Below are 13680 nucleotides of genomic sequence, written 5' to 3'. Positions count from 1 at the left end.
ATAGAAACACTTCCTCAGTATTTTCAGAGTAAGAAAATGTTTACATTTCATATTTGGTTTGTTCATGTTAAAATATTTATAACGTGACTTCTGTTACAGCTCACAGGCTTGAGCAGACGATTCAATTCAATTCAATTCAATTCAATTTTATTTATATAGCGCCAAATCACAACAAAAGTCGCCTCAAGGCGCTTCATAGATACAGAGAAAAACCCAAACAATCATATGACCCCCTATGAGCAGCACTTTGGCAACAGTGGGAAGGAAAAACTCCCTTTTAACAGGAAGAAACCTCCGGCAGAACCAGGTTCGGGGGGGGGGGGGGGGGGCATCTGCTGCGACCGGTTGGGGTGAGAGAAGGAAGACAGGATAAAAGACATGCTGTGGAAGAGAGACAGAGGTTAATAACAGATATGATTCAATGCAGAGAGGTCTATTAACACATAGTGAGTGAGAAAGGTGGCTGGAAAGGAAAAACTCAATGCATCATGGGAATCCCCCGGCAGCCTACGTCTATTGCAGCATAACTAAGGGAGGATTCAGGGTCACGTGGTCCAGCCCTAACTATATGCTTTAGCAAAAAGGAAAGTTTTAAGCCTAATCTTAAAAGTAGAGATAGTGTCTGTCTCCTGAATCCAAACTGGAAGCTGGTTCCACAGAAGAGGGGCCTGAAAACTGAAGGCTCTCCCTCCCATTCTACTTTTAAATACTCTAGGAACAACAAGTAGGCCTGCAGAGTGAGAGCGAAGTGCTCTAATAGGGTGATATGGTACTACAAGGTCATTAAGATAAGATGGGGCCTGATTATTTAAGACCTTGTATGTGAGGAGCAGGACTTTGAATTCAATTCTGGATTTAACAGGAAGCCAATGAAGGGAAGCCAAAACAGGAGAAATATGCTCTCTCTTTCTAGTCCCTGTCAGTACTCTTGCTGCAGCATTTTGGATTAGCTGAAGGCTTTTCAGTGAGTTTTTTGGACATCCTGATAATAATGAATTACAGTAGTCCAGCCTGGAAGTAATAAATGCATGAACTAGTTTTTCAGCGTCACTCTGAGACAGGATATTTCTAATTTTAGAGATGTTGCGCAAACGGAAGAACACAGTCTTACATATTTGTTTAATATGTGCGTTGAAGGACATATCCTGGTCAAAAATGACTCCAAGGTTCCTCACAGCGTTACTGGAGGCCAAGGTAATGCCATCCAGAGAAAGAATCTGGTTAGATACCATATTTCTAAGCTTTTCAGGGCCGAGTACAATAATCTCAGTTTTATCTGAATTAAGAAGCAGAAAGTTAGCGGCCATCCAGGTCTTTATGTCTTTAAGACATCCCCGCAGTTTAACAAATTGGCCTGTGTTATCTGGCTTCATGGACAGATAGAGCTGGGTGTCATCTGCATAGCAGTGAAAATGTATGCTATGTCTTCTAATGATACTGCCTAAGGGAAGCATGTATAATGTAAACAGAATTGGTCCTAGCACTGAACCCTGTGGAACTCCATAATTAACCTCAGTGTGTGAAGAGGACTCTCCATTTACATGCACAAATTGGAGTCTATTAGATAGATATGATACAAACCACTGCAGTGCAGTACCTGTAATACCTACAGCATGTTCTAATCGCTCTAATAGGATATTATGGTCAACAGTATCGAATGCTGCACTAAGGTCTAGCAGGACAAGCACAGAGATGAGTCCACTGTCAGAGGCCATAAGAAGATCATTTGTAACCTTCACTAAAGCTGTTTCTGTGCTGTGATGAGCTCTGAAACCTGACTGAAACTCTTCAAATAAACCATTACTCTGCAGATGATCTGTTAGCTGTTTGACATCTACTCTTTCAAGGATTTTTGATATGAAAGGAAGGTTGGAGATTGGCCTATAATTAGCTAAGACTGCTGGGTCTAGAGATGGCTTTTTGAGTAAAGGTTTAACTACAGCTAGCTTGAAGGCCTGTGGTACATAGCCGATCATTAGAGATAGGTTGATCATATTTAAGATTGAAGAATTAATTAATGGCAGGACTTCTTTGAGCAGTTTTGTAGGAATGGGGTCAAAAAGACACGTTGATGGTTTGGAGAAAGTAATTATTGAAGTTAACTCAGAAAGATCAATTAGAGAAAAAGAGTCTAACTTAACATCGATGGTACTAAGAGTAGCTGTGGATAATATTACATCTGTGGGATGATTATTGGTAATTTTTTCTCCATCCATCCATCCATTCGCTTCCGCTTATCCTTTTTCAGGGTCGCGGGGGGCGCTGGAGCCTATCCCAGCTGTCATAGGGCGAAAGGCGGGGTACACCCTGGACAGGTCGCCAGTCTGTCGCAGGGCTAACACATAGGGACAGACAACCATTCACACTCACATTCACTCGTAATTTTTTCTCTAATGATAAAAATTGTATTTGTGAAGAAGTTCATGAAGTCATTACTAGTTAACGTTAAAGGGATTGTTGGCTCAAAAGAGCTCTAGCTTTTTGTCAGCCTGGCTACAGTGCTGAAGAGAAACCTGGGGTTGTTCTTATTTTCTTCAATCAGTGATGAATAGTAAGATGTTCTGGCTTTGCGGAGGGCTTTCTTATAAAGCAGCAAACTATTTCTCCAGGTTAAATGATGATCCTCTAAATTTGTGACACGCCATTTCCTCTCCAGATTACGAGTCATCTGCTTTAGGGTACATGTTTGAGAATTATACCACGGAGTCAGGTACTTCTGATTAGAGACCTTAGTTTTCACAGGAGCTACAGTATCCAGAGTCGTACGTAGTGAGGAGGTGAAATTATTAACAAGATAATCGACCTCTGTTGGGGTAGCGTTCAGATAGCTGCTCTGCTCTGTGTTGGTACAGGGCATTGAAGATGATAACAGTGGGTGGATTATATTCTTAAACTTACAGTTTTTTCTGATTGCTTAAGCACATTTTTTGTAACTATTGGCTAATTTTGCAAAACTCTTCACACAAATAAGAAAACCTGTCACCCAATCATCAAAACATTGTAGTTCTCTTGCAAAAGCAAACACAGCTAGATTAACTCTTCACACCTTCGTAAAAATGGTGTTTCCGTATCAAACAGTACACACAAGCCATCATCTACTAAGCACACAATGCGCCAACTGCACACTGATGGTATGAATACAAAACACATCTGGCTTTTGCTTTCTCTGTGCACAAGGTAGGCTATGTCAGTTTGAGCTCATACTTCTGTCATAGATCCATAAGCATAGAGGGATCCAAACTTCAAGTACTGGTGTTTATTCAAACACATCAAAACAAACACAAGTGTTTATTTCCAAGTATAGGATTATTTGCAATCGCCATAATGACTATATGGGTTACTTGGTCTGCAGTGAACATGCTTCCTCTGCCCCCAGCATCTGGTCATCTAGCAATTCTGTAAAGTAACAATTTCAGTATTTTTACATCAATGGTATTGGTGTGTTTCTCATTGGCATATGGCAGTGCTACAAATCTTTGTGCAAAGTGACTGTACTAACCGATTCTCATTTCAAGATGTCCTTATGGTACTTGCTACAGTGTAGCGGCTCAGTTTAGGCTGGACCCGTTGGCCAGCTACCCTCAGGGTCATTCCACGGTTGATGACATGGTCCACTATTGTAGCTCTGATGTCATCAGCAATTCTATTTCTTACTCTTCCTACCCTTCCTCTCCCCCCTCCTCATCTTCCTCTCCCCCCTCCTCGTCTTCCTCTTGCTCCTCCTTGTCCTTGTCGTCCTCTTCATCCTACTTCTTCACCTCCACGTCCTCTTCCTCGGCCTCCTCTACTTCTCACTCTTTCTGCTCCCTCCATTGTACTCCGCACACAGAGCTTACCTGTATTATAGTGCTTAGGCTGATTGCAAAGTGAACTAATTATCTAAGAAAGTTTTGACATGTGAAAGTGTGCCAGACAGTTGGAAAATTAGTGTTAATGATAGCCATACATGTGTATACTTTTGCTAGGAGTGTGTTGGAAATTTGGTAATTGAGTGTTGTGCAGTGAATTGTGCCTACAGTTTTGCAAAGTGTGTGTTACAAAATTGCAAACTGAGTGCAAAGCAGTTTTTGTGCTTTTAGTTTTGCAAACTCAGTGAGTGGTTTTGCTATAAGTCTGAATAGTTTTAGAGATTGTGCTACAGGAATCACAGTTAGGGTTTAAGCATTCAGAAAAAACTGTAATTGTACCAGTGTGCAAAACTCTGTTGTAGTGTGTGTGTTTTTGAGGGCTTGTGTTTGATGTCTGAGGGCAAAGTTTGGTTTTTCAGCAAGAGTGAATAGTTTTGGGTGTAGAGCTTCATTTTGACCTGGAAATAGGATGTTTGGGAAATTGAGTGAGATGTTATGGATTTGTGTTTACTGTTGTGAGGATATGAGGCGTAGTTTCAAGAAATGTGTTTTAGCAATCGAGAAAAACTGTAAAACAAGATCTAGAGTGTGATTAAAGTGGTGGGTGGGTTCTTTTACATTTTGAGAGAAACCAATTGAGTCTAATAACAGATTAAATGCCATGTTGAGGCTGTCATTTTTAGCATCTACATGGATGTTAAAATCACCCACAATAATTATTTTATCTGAGCTCAGAACTAAATTAGATATAAAGTCTGAGAAATCAGACAGAAACTCTGTGTAAGGCCCAGGTGGACGATAGATGATAACAAGTAAGACTGGTTTCTGAGTTTTACAGCTGGGGTGGACAATGTTAAGCATCAGGCTTTCAAATGAATTAAAAGTCTGTCTTGGTCTTTCATTAATTAATAGGCTGGTGTGAAAAATTGCTGCCACACCGCCCCCCCGGCCTGTGGTTCGAGATTTCTGGTAGTTAGAATGCCAAAAGGCTACAGCGCACCCCCCAAAAAACAATGACTAACATGTGTTTGTGAGTTTTTGATTAGAGCCCGAGCAAACTCTAATCACTAATACTTATTACGGAAAATCTCGTGGAACAATGTTGTCACTCAAACATCCGAACACCCAACGTTTTAATAAACTGCAGCCTTCTGCAGTGCGCACAGACTAGACGCTGCACATCTTGTAAAGTTTTTATCACCAATTTTCCCATATAGAACAAAAACACGTGTGGATTCGTTCAAAACTTTAAGCCTTTCCCAAATTGTAGTCCTGCTGTCTTTTTTGTTGTTGTTTGTTTTAGATTTTCCAGCAATGTGTTGTAAAATATGTTGCACTGTTCCTGAAAATGAATTAACAAATATATGTTCAGTGGGTCTCTTTTGGTTTGGTTCAGAAGCCCATTGTTAATAAGAGAGCTTCCACTGCATTCAGAATACATAACAGCAATAAGTGCAACAAAGTAGAATAACACTGACTGTAAAAAAGGAAGTAAATAAAGGAGGCGTAAAAAGCAGATCTAAACACTGAACGTGGGGTTCGTCAGTGCAGCTCAGCAGTCAGATGAGTAATGAAGCCGTCTGTGGGGAAGTCCCTTCTACTTTAATGTAGCTATTCCACATGTGATGCTCAGCACAGGTGTGTGACTCAAAATGCACAGAAAACGTTACAAAATGATGAAAAGCAAGAGGCCCCAAGTTTGTGAGGACTGTGTGGATGGAAATAGAAAATACAAACCATTAGGAATAGCTATGGATTTTTTCAATCTGTCATTAATGTAAAAACAAATTGAAGCAAAGATAAAAGCGAGGAAAATGGAGCAAGATGATGATAAACCGTTTCTTCGGTATGGGAGGATGTGTTCTGGCAGTGGGGAGTTTTTATAGCTGATAAATGTTGTGTTGCAGGATTGTAACAACAGTCTTCTGGCTGGAGTTGCAGTTTTCCGATTACCCAAAACTCCCTTGATTAGCTCATGAAGGGTTTCTGAAAGGTTTAAAACACAGCTGTAAAAAACTGGCCACACATTATGCATGAGAGTTTACTAAACAGCAAACTGTGCTGTGTTATAGGAAAAAAGACGTTTTTTAGGATATAGACTGTGAAAACAAAATGTCCCCAAGCTTGTGCTGTAAAAGCAAGTTTCTTTGTTTGTTTTTTGTACTTAATCTATCTTCTGCCCTAAGTGTTTATCTCTCAGTGTTTGCACTAGCTGCACTCTCAGAGACTTTTCGTGAGTTAGGTCTGTTAAGTGTGCTGGAAACCCCTGAAGTCTACCACTGATGTCAATAACTATCATGGACTCTTTTCTTACAGTGATAAAAGGTTCGAAGAGAATAAATCGCACTGACTCTCCTGACCTCATTTCTGTTTTCTCTGGTTTTATTGAAACGTGGTGACACATATTGGATATTTTTATGACTTTTAGACCAGATAGCAATGGAGAAGATAGAAGCCTGTTCAGTGATGATCACTAATGTCACCTTAGGGTTTGCATTTGTGGCTTTCTGTGAAATGTAAACTACAAGTTTGCTTCATTTTGATTGTTCTGCCTTGTACCTAATACTACTGGGCCTTGTGCATTTTTGTCAGTACAATATGCACTTTGACCCAGAACAGGAAGTCAGACATGTTATCTATTCTATTCAATTCAGTTTTATTTATACAGCACCAGATCACAACAACAGTCGCCTCAAAGTGCTTTATATTGTAAGGTAACCCTACAATAACACATAGAGAGATAAACCCAAACAATCATATGACCCCCTATGAGCAAGGCCTTTGGCAACAATGAGAAGGAAAAACTCCCTTTTAACAGGAAGAAACCTCCAGCAGAACCAGGCTCGGGGAGGGGCGGGGCCATCTGCTGCGACTGGTTGGGGGGAGAGAAGGAAGAAAGAATAAAAGACATGCTGTGGAAGAGAGACAGAGGTTAATAACAAGTATGATTCAGTGCAGAGAAGTCTGTTAACACGTACTGAGTGAGAAGGGTGACTGAAGAAATACTCAGTGCATCATGGGAGTCCTCTAGCAGCCTACGCTTATTACAAAATAACTAAGGGAGGATTCAGGGTCACTTGATCCACCCCTAAATATATGCTTCACGTGCATCACTCTGAGACATGACATTTCTAATTTTAGAGACATTGTGCAAATGGAAGATGAGCACTCCTACATATTTGATTAATATGTGCACTGAAGTCATAAATGACTCAAGGAACCCTCACAGTGTTACTGGAGGACAATGCAATGCTATCCAGTATGTGGTTAGATACCAAATTTCTAGGATTTTTAGGGCCAAGTACAATAACCTGAGTTTTATCTGAATTTAGAAGCAGAAAATTAGAGATCATCCAGGTCTTTATTTCTTTAGACCTGGATGACCTCTAATTTTCTGGGTCAAAGTGTTATCTGGGTTTAGCAGGTGCACACATCCTGAAGGGTTCCTGTAAGCTTGCAGCATAGGAAAAAAAAAAAAGTAAAGCCCAATATAATCCTATTTTGAAAAACATGTTTACAATGTTCATGAGGGCTTCTGGAACTACAAACAAGTAAATTACTACTCCTATTATGGTGTATTATTAATGTTCAAATCATGGCTGTATCTTTGTAAAACATTTAAAATGTGTTTGTTTGTTTGTTTTTTATTTGTGTGAAATATGAGATACTGATCCACCACACAGAGGAAAATAAAATGTCTTCTCAGATTCCCCAAAACAGCAAGCAGGAACAGGAAATCTTTCTTTTGAAACCAGTGGAATTATTTACTCATCTGCACTGCTGACCTGGGTGACAGCGTAGCAACCTTCCCCTCATTTGATAAACGGTCATTCTCAAAGAGAAAAAGAAAGCCTGTGATTCCACAACAGTTCTTTCCATGATCCCGATTTCAACCCGGACTTGTGTGCTGGACTTGTGCGCTGGACTTTTCCATATGGAAATCTTTCATTGCCGTCTTTTGTGGAGGGCACTGCCTCATGGGACATTTTTCCTCCCCTTTGTCAGAACACAGCAGGAGAGCAAGTGACGACATACTTAATGCACTTTTCCTCCCACCATCGTCACAATTGATGGCGGGTGGAAGGGGTTATGTGAGGCTGAGCAGTTTTGTTCTGCACAAGCACAAATATGTAAGCAACATAACTGGTTCAAATGTGATCACAGTGCCTGTGGAACAAATCTGTGAAATGTCTGAAATTATAGAAACACAAAACATATGAAGACCCTCTACTCTCTGTTCTCCCAGCTGTGTTTCTGTGCATGCGTGCGCATGTGTTTGTGTATTTTGCCATTTCCAGATTCCAAGGGATAGTAGATCAAATGGCTAATGGACAGTCATTATAGTTTTACTGGCATGCATGTAGTAGTTGGGTTTCTGACAGCAAGTGTCCAGCTCCACTTCATATCCAGAAGTTCCCACCCTGCCTGCAAACCACATTTATCACAAGTACAATTTCCACAAAGCAAGCAAATCGTGAGTGGAGGGAACTGCTGTGTCACTGAGTGACAGCCCGAGCAATAATGGATAGAATCAGTGTTTGCAGGGGGAAACCGTGTGAAACATTGTTATTAAACACTACAAATTGTCTCAAGATCATTTGTGCCGAGATTTTTGTCAGCATTGTTGATGTCCGGTGTTCACAAATTGAGTTTAGCATTTACCTCAGCAAAGACTGATGCTCTGTGCTTGCTATGTGGATAAATACTCAAAAGATCTAACATTCATTTCAAATGTTATCAAGCAATTTGTCATGTTAATCTGACAGTAGAGCTTTTATCTGTATAGTCCAGAATGTGCACAATTAGTGTTGTTATTGATGAGGCTGACCCAGATATAAAGTATAACTCATCTAAGATTCATCTGGCCCACTCGAGTGGGTAATATAAGATGATGGGAGAAGAAAACTGTAATCAGCATCAAAAGTGAGCTCTGTTATTAATTAGAGTCGTTTGCAGGACATCTGAGAACCAAAAACTGGAGTCCAGAAAAACCACACCTGCTCCCTCAGCCTCTGAACAGCACGTCCTACATGTTAACATGTGAGAATGCTCACACTCAAAGGCGCACGCAGTCTCCATCTTCATATCTCACGCAAACAATGAACTCACAAAGTCACACACACACACAGTGAGGGCATCACATGTCACACGCTCTGCACCGCAAGAAATGGTGTTTCCTGAGAAAAATAGAATGTGCTGTTCTGATGAAGCCTCCTCCTTTCCTGTTCCCCTCGTAACTGTAACACACACCCTAATGTTTCACACTTAACCTCAGTCTTGTTGCCTAAGAGCTGCTGTGGCAAAACTTGGGACAAAAACAACCTCAAATTTTGGGCTTTCAGTTTTCATTCCCTTCCTCACTTCCTTTGCTTCCAACCTCAGAGTTCCCCAAATTTATCTGCATTTCGCTGCTTCTCTGACCAGCTAAGAGTGCAGGCGCCTTGAGGTTTTTCTCCTCCTCTTGTTTCCTTTTTTCTCCTTTTCTTCCTTTGCTTTTAAACTTTGATTAATGATCTCTTCTGAGACTTCAATTCGCCAACCAGCACTTCACCTTCCCTTCATGAATGTCCTCATGTTGGCCTGTGTATTACCTGAGGTTCCCTAACCCCAACCCTAACACACCATAATACAACACACGTTTTATGTTTTAAGCACAAAGACAGTGAGGAGCAAATAGAGGAGGGGACAAACGAGGAGCCCATCTTGGCAACAAACCAGGATCAGCATGGATGTGCCAAAGCATGTGTGCATGTTGTGGTTTGTGGTACAAAGTGCCCTGAGAACTAATTTCTCAAGCTAACAGTTGTTTTACAGCGTTCAAAAGCTTGGGCAGAAAGCTCCACTTAGACTAATAATTTGTCATCAGAGGATGAATTAGCTGCAAGGCTTTGCAGAGGCTTTGCAGACAGCATGTTGTGCTGCGTTTTTACTCACTGAAAGACGCACTTCAAACTCTATTAAGTGTGACCTTGCATTCTCACACATCCATGTTAAATCTGCTTGTTGCTCAGAATTCAGCTGTTCCTCATGCCTGTTTATGGTCAAGCTATGCTAAGAGGGTCGCTCAAAACACAGCCAGAGGGCATGGGAACAAGTAGAGAGAGTAACTGAGTGTGCAGACACAGAAAGAGGGAGGAACAGAGGATACTTGATTTACATATGTATAAAATTAAATAAGAAGCCCCCCCACCCCCTTACTAACAAATTTGACAGTAATTTTGTGTTCTGACATAAGTTCAGAACACAGGCCAAGCTTCGGCCGCTCGCTCTCCCCATAGCTGGACTGGCCATCGGGCATACCGGGCATTTGCCCGGTGGGCCGCTGGCGATTTTTTGTTTTTATGGGCCGATGGATTTTTATTTTATTTTTTTTTTAGGAAGGGTATATATAATGAAAGGTGTTGGATTGGCCAATTGGTCATGATCGACTCTGGGCTGGACCAATTACAGCCGAGGAGGCTGGATGCACCCTCCCCCTTGTTTAACAATCACGTGATTTTCGCGCATTGCATGCCGGGAACTCGTGGCAAAACAATCCAAGTACCGCATCAAATGCAAACATTTGCAGCACCGCAAAACGTTAATTCTCCGGTTCCAATACCTTCTTTTTTTTTCTTTGCCGCACAAAAAAGGAATGTACAAAACAAAAGGAGAACAATGCCGGTCCGTACAAAGACAGACTCGACGAAAAGACAAAGAAAAGATACGAGGAAAAAATCAAAGGAGTGAAAGAGTGGACAAAAGACGTCAGCGTGCTGCCCAACTTTCACCACGCTCAGATTTATAATTATACGCTTCTTGGAGTGAGTGCACACACTCATGAAGTTTAGTAACTTCAGGTCACTGCAACAAGCCCAGGTACAGTTTACCGACGGATGGGTGCAGGACCTTGAAATGCACCGTGTAGAACGAAAGACTATTGTACATATCATAAGTTTACCAGTCTCACAAATCGTCTTCATAAATACACATTCATTAACAGTTTATTAATATAACCTTTGAGCTCAACGGTAATTAATTAGTAGTGGAAATAATTTCTGGTAGTGTAACAGTGTTTATGTGGTATTATTCCACTTGTCACAAATATCAGTGTAATGGGGAAACAGCGCCCCCCCCCTCTCGGTGTGGCTGGCTGCAGTAATCGCTGCCAGTCTGCCGTAGCCATACGAGAGGTGAGTTGTATTGTTCCGCACACAATATAGCTAAGTAGTACAGACACATAAAACATGTTTGATTATCTGACGAGCACCGAGTGTAATAAGTGCTTAGTGGACACATGTCCAACACCAGTTTTATGTACTTTTCATTTGTTTATTAATGTGTGAAACTGTATGCTAAAGCGGAATGCTAATGAGATGTTCTGCCTTGCTTGATGTTAGACTTGCTTGTAACCTATATCACCAATTATGTTAAGAAAAATGACGTATTAACTACTACAAAACTCTGACCTTTGTGGGAATGCTTGGAGCAGACTAACATGTGAGCTGGAGTGTTCTGAGATGTTATATTTGGTATATCCAGACCATCCGTCGGCTCTTACTTCGGAAACATGGCTTAAAAAATTTCACTTCAACGACGTAATCCGATAAAAAAAAAAACGATCTCTTTACCCGTCGGCTTCCCGTGGCTGTCATGCGACCGGTTATTGCAGTTAATAATACAACAGCTTCTTGCCATTTTTTTGGGTTTCTTTTTATCGCTGTGTAACTGAGTTCAATTGAAAGCCTGCGTGCGCTAGTACCTCTTGCCACAAGTTCCCAGAATCCTTTGCGGTTTTATCCCTGAATGACGTCACATTTTCAATCTTTATCCTGGTGGGCCGGTCTCTAGTCAAAATGCCCGGGCCGATTTTTTGTCCCAGTCCAGCCTTGGCTCTCCCGCCGCTCCGCTCCTCGCTCGCCCGCCAGCCGTTTTACTCACCGGACCTTCAACCTCGCCATGGCACAGCGGCTCCGCCTACCACCTCGGCTCAATGGAGGCTCCCGTGCCAGAGGCTCGGCTGTGTACCCCGCCTGCTGCCTCTTCCCGGAGAAAGCGGCGCACACAGCGAGCGAGAGGGGAACACGAAGGCGAGGGCGAGAGAGAACATGAAAGAGCAGGAGAGAGAAGCATAACAGGCTGGGGGAACATGGGCAAACATGACAGACAGGGGAGGCATGGAATAAATGCGAGGAGAGGAACATTCCTAAATGGGGAAAACCCCACGTAAATAAACAGAGACACACAGAGAGGAACACAGAGGGCAAAGACACAAGGGGAGCCTAAATTTACAAGAAACCAACATAGAATAAACTCAGGACTAGTAAATGAACCTTAAATAATAAACCATAATACAAAATGACATCAAAATACCAGAAACTCAGACGGCTGCGTAAAAATAACCCATAACCATGACAGATACATTACTTTGATAAATGTAAGCACATTCACACCTTGTGTTAAGTGACCTGGCACATCGCTGAGCACATGAAGACAAAATGAATATCAACCCATCATAAAAAAAAAAACCCTATAAGTGAAGAAATTGGGTAGTCCACTAAAAAATGTGATTCTTTTCTACTGGGATGACTGGTTGCAATGTGACAGAATTTTCCAGTAGCTATTCCTCACATGTTTCCTGAAAAAAGGGACTCTGTAATATTAGATCTGATAAATAATGTCCTAACCCCTCCTTCTTGCATACACAAACACTTCATGGTACTGCATGCGGGTACTGCATGTCATCACCTGTTAATCTGCTGCAGTTCGTGTCCTCATGTCTCTCTGCACTTGACTGTATTCTTCAATAACCAGGCGTCTCCTGACATTTAGATGTAAACGCTCCCAGTGAGCTGCAGTTACAGGCAGTGTCTGACACAATAATCCTTAATGCATCACTTCAGCAGAAAAGAAGCCTTCAGAGAATTCAGTGTAATTCTCTATGTGTGGTTGTTTTAAAATAATGTGTGCCTCATTATCTAAGATACAGAGATATAGTACTGGAAGAGTACTTATCCTTCCTCCATTACACCGCAAGAGGGAGCATCTCCTAAAATGAGCAGCTGTAGTGGGAGTAAACCTGCCAGGCCACTCACTCTAGCAGTGTGCCTAGCAAAAGCCTAGTGACTGTGTACAACTGTGTAATGGTTACTATGTCTATATATTTGCAGGTAAGCAGATAAAAAATAGTAAATAAGTTGACTTTGCCCTAAGGATAGTCCACAGGTTTGCAGACAATGTGGGAAAGTTGGCTGTTAATCCTCGTTGTGTATGTTTATTGTGTATTTAGCGGTTAGCGGTGTAGATTAGCCTTGAAGCTAGCAATTAGCAGCTAGAGCTAATTGACTAGGCTGCTTGCAGACCTCATGAGGCTGTATTTATACACGTACCTGTCTGTAGTTACTGTCAATTAAGACTGAGAATCACAGTATCTTTATGTTTATGTTCTATGTCATTTATGCAACTGTAAGGAGTATTGGTTGTTTTGTATTGGAAAGAGGCCAGGCCTCTCACCATAATACAGTTAGCCTGGCAAAAGCCTAGAGACTATGTACAAACGTGTAACAATGTACTATGTTTATATATTTGCAGTATATACAGTAAAAGTGGACTCACAGAAAATTAAAACAAAAACTACAGAATTTGAACAACTAACAAAAATAAAATAAAATAAAATAAAATAGAAGAAATAGTCATAGTTGCCTCTCCAAGGTGAGCGTTTATTTACAAAGTGGAAAACAGGAAATGAGGCACAAGAAACCACTAAAAACCTAAACTGGGAACAGTAATGAGGAGACCTGAAATAATAAAAAAGCGGAATGTAGAGCAGAGAGATGCAGGATGAATGAAGAGT

Source organism: Astatotilapia calliptera, chromosome 1 (genome assembly GCF_964374335.1).
Source record: "Astatotilapia calliptera chromosome 1, fAstCal68.1, whole genome shotgun sequence".
Lineage (NCBI taxonomy): Eukaryota > Metazoa > Chordata > Actinopteri > Cichliformes > Cichlidae > Astatotilapia > Astatotilapia calliptera.
The sequence above is the reverse complement of the archived record's forward strand: the minus strand, read 5'-3'. Positions refer to the sequence as shown.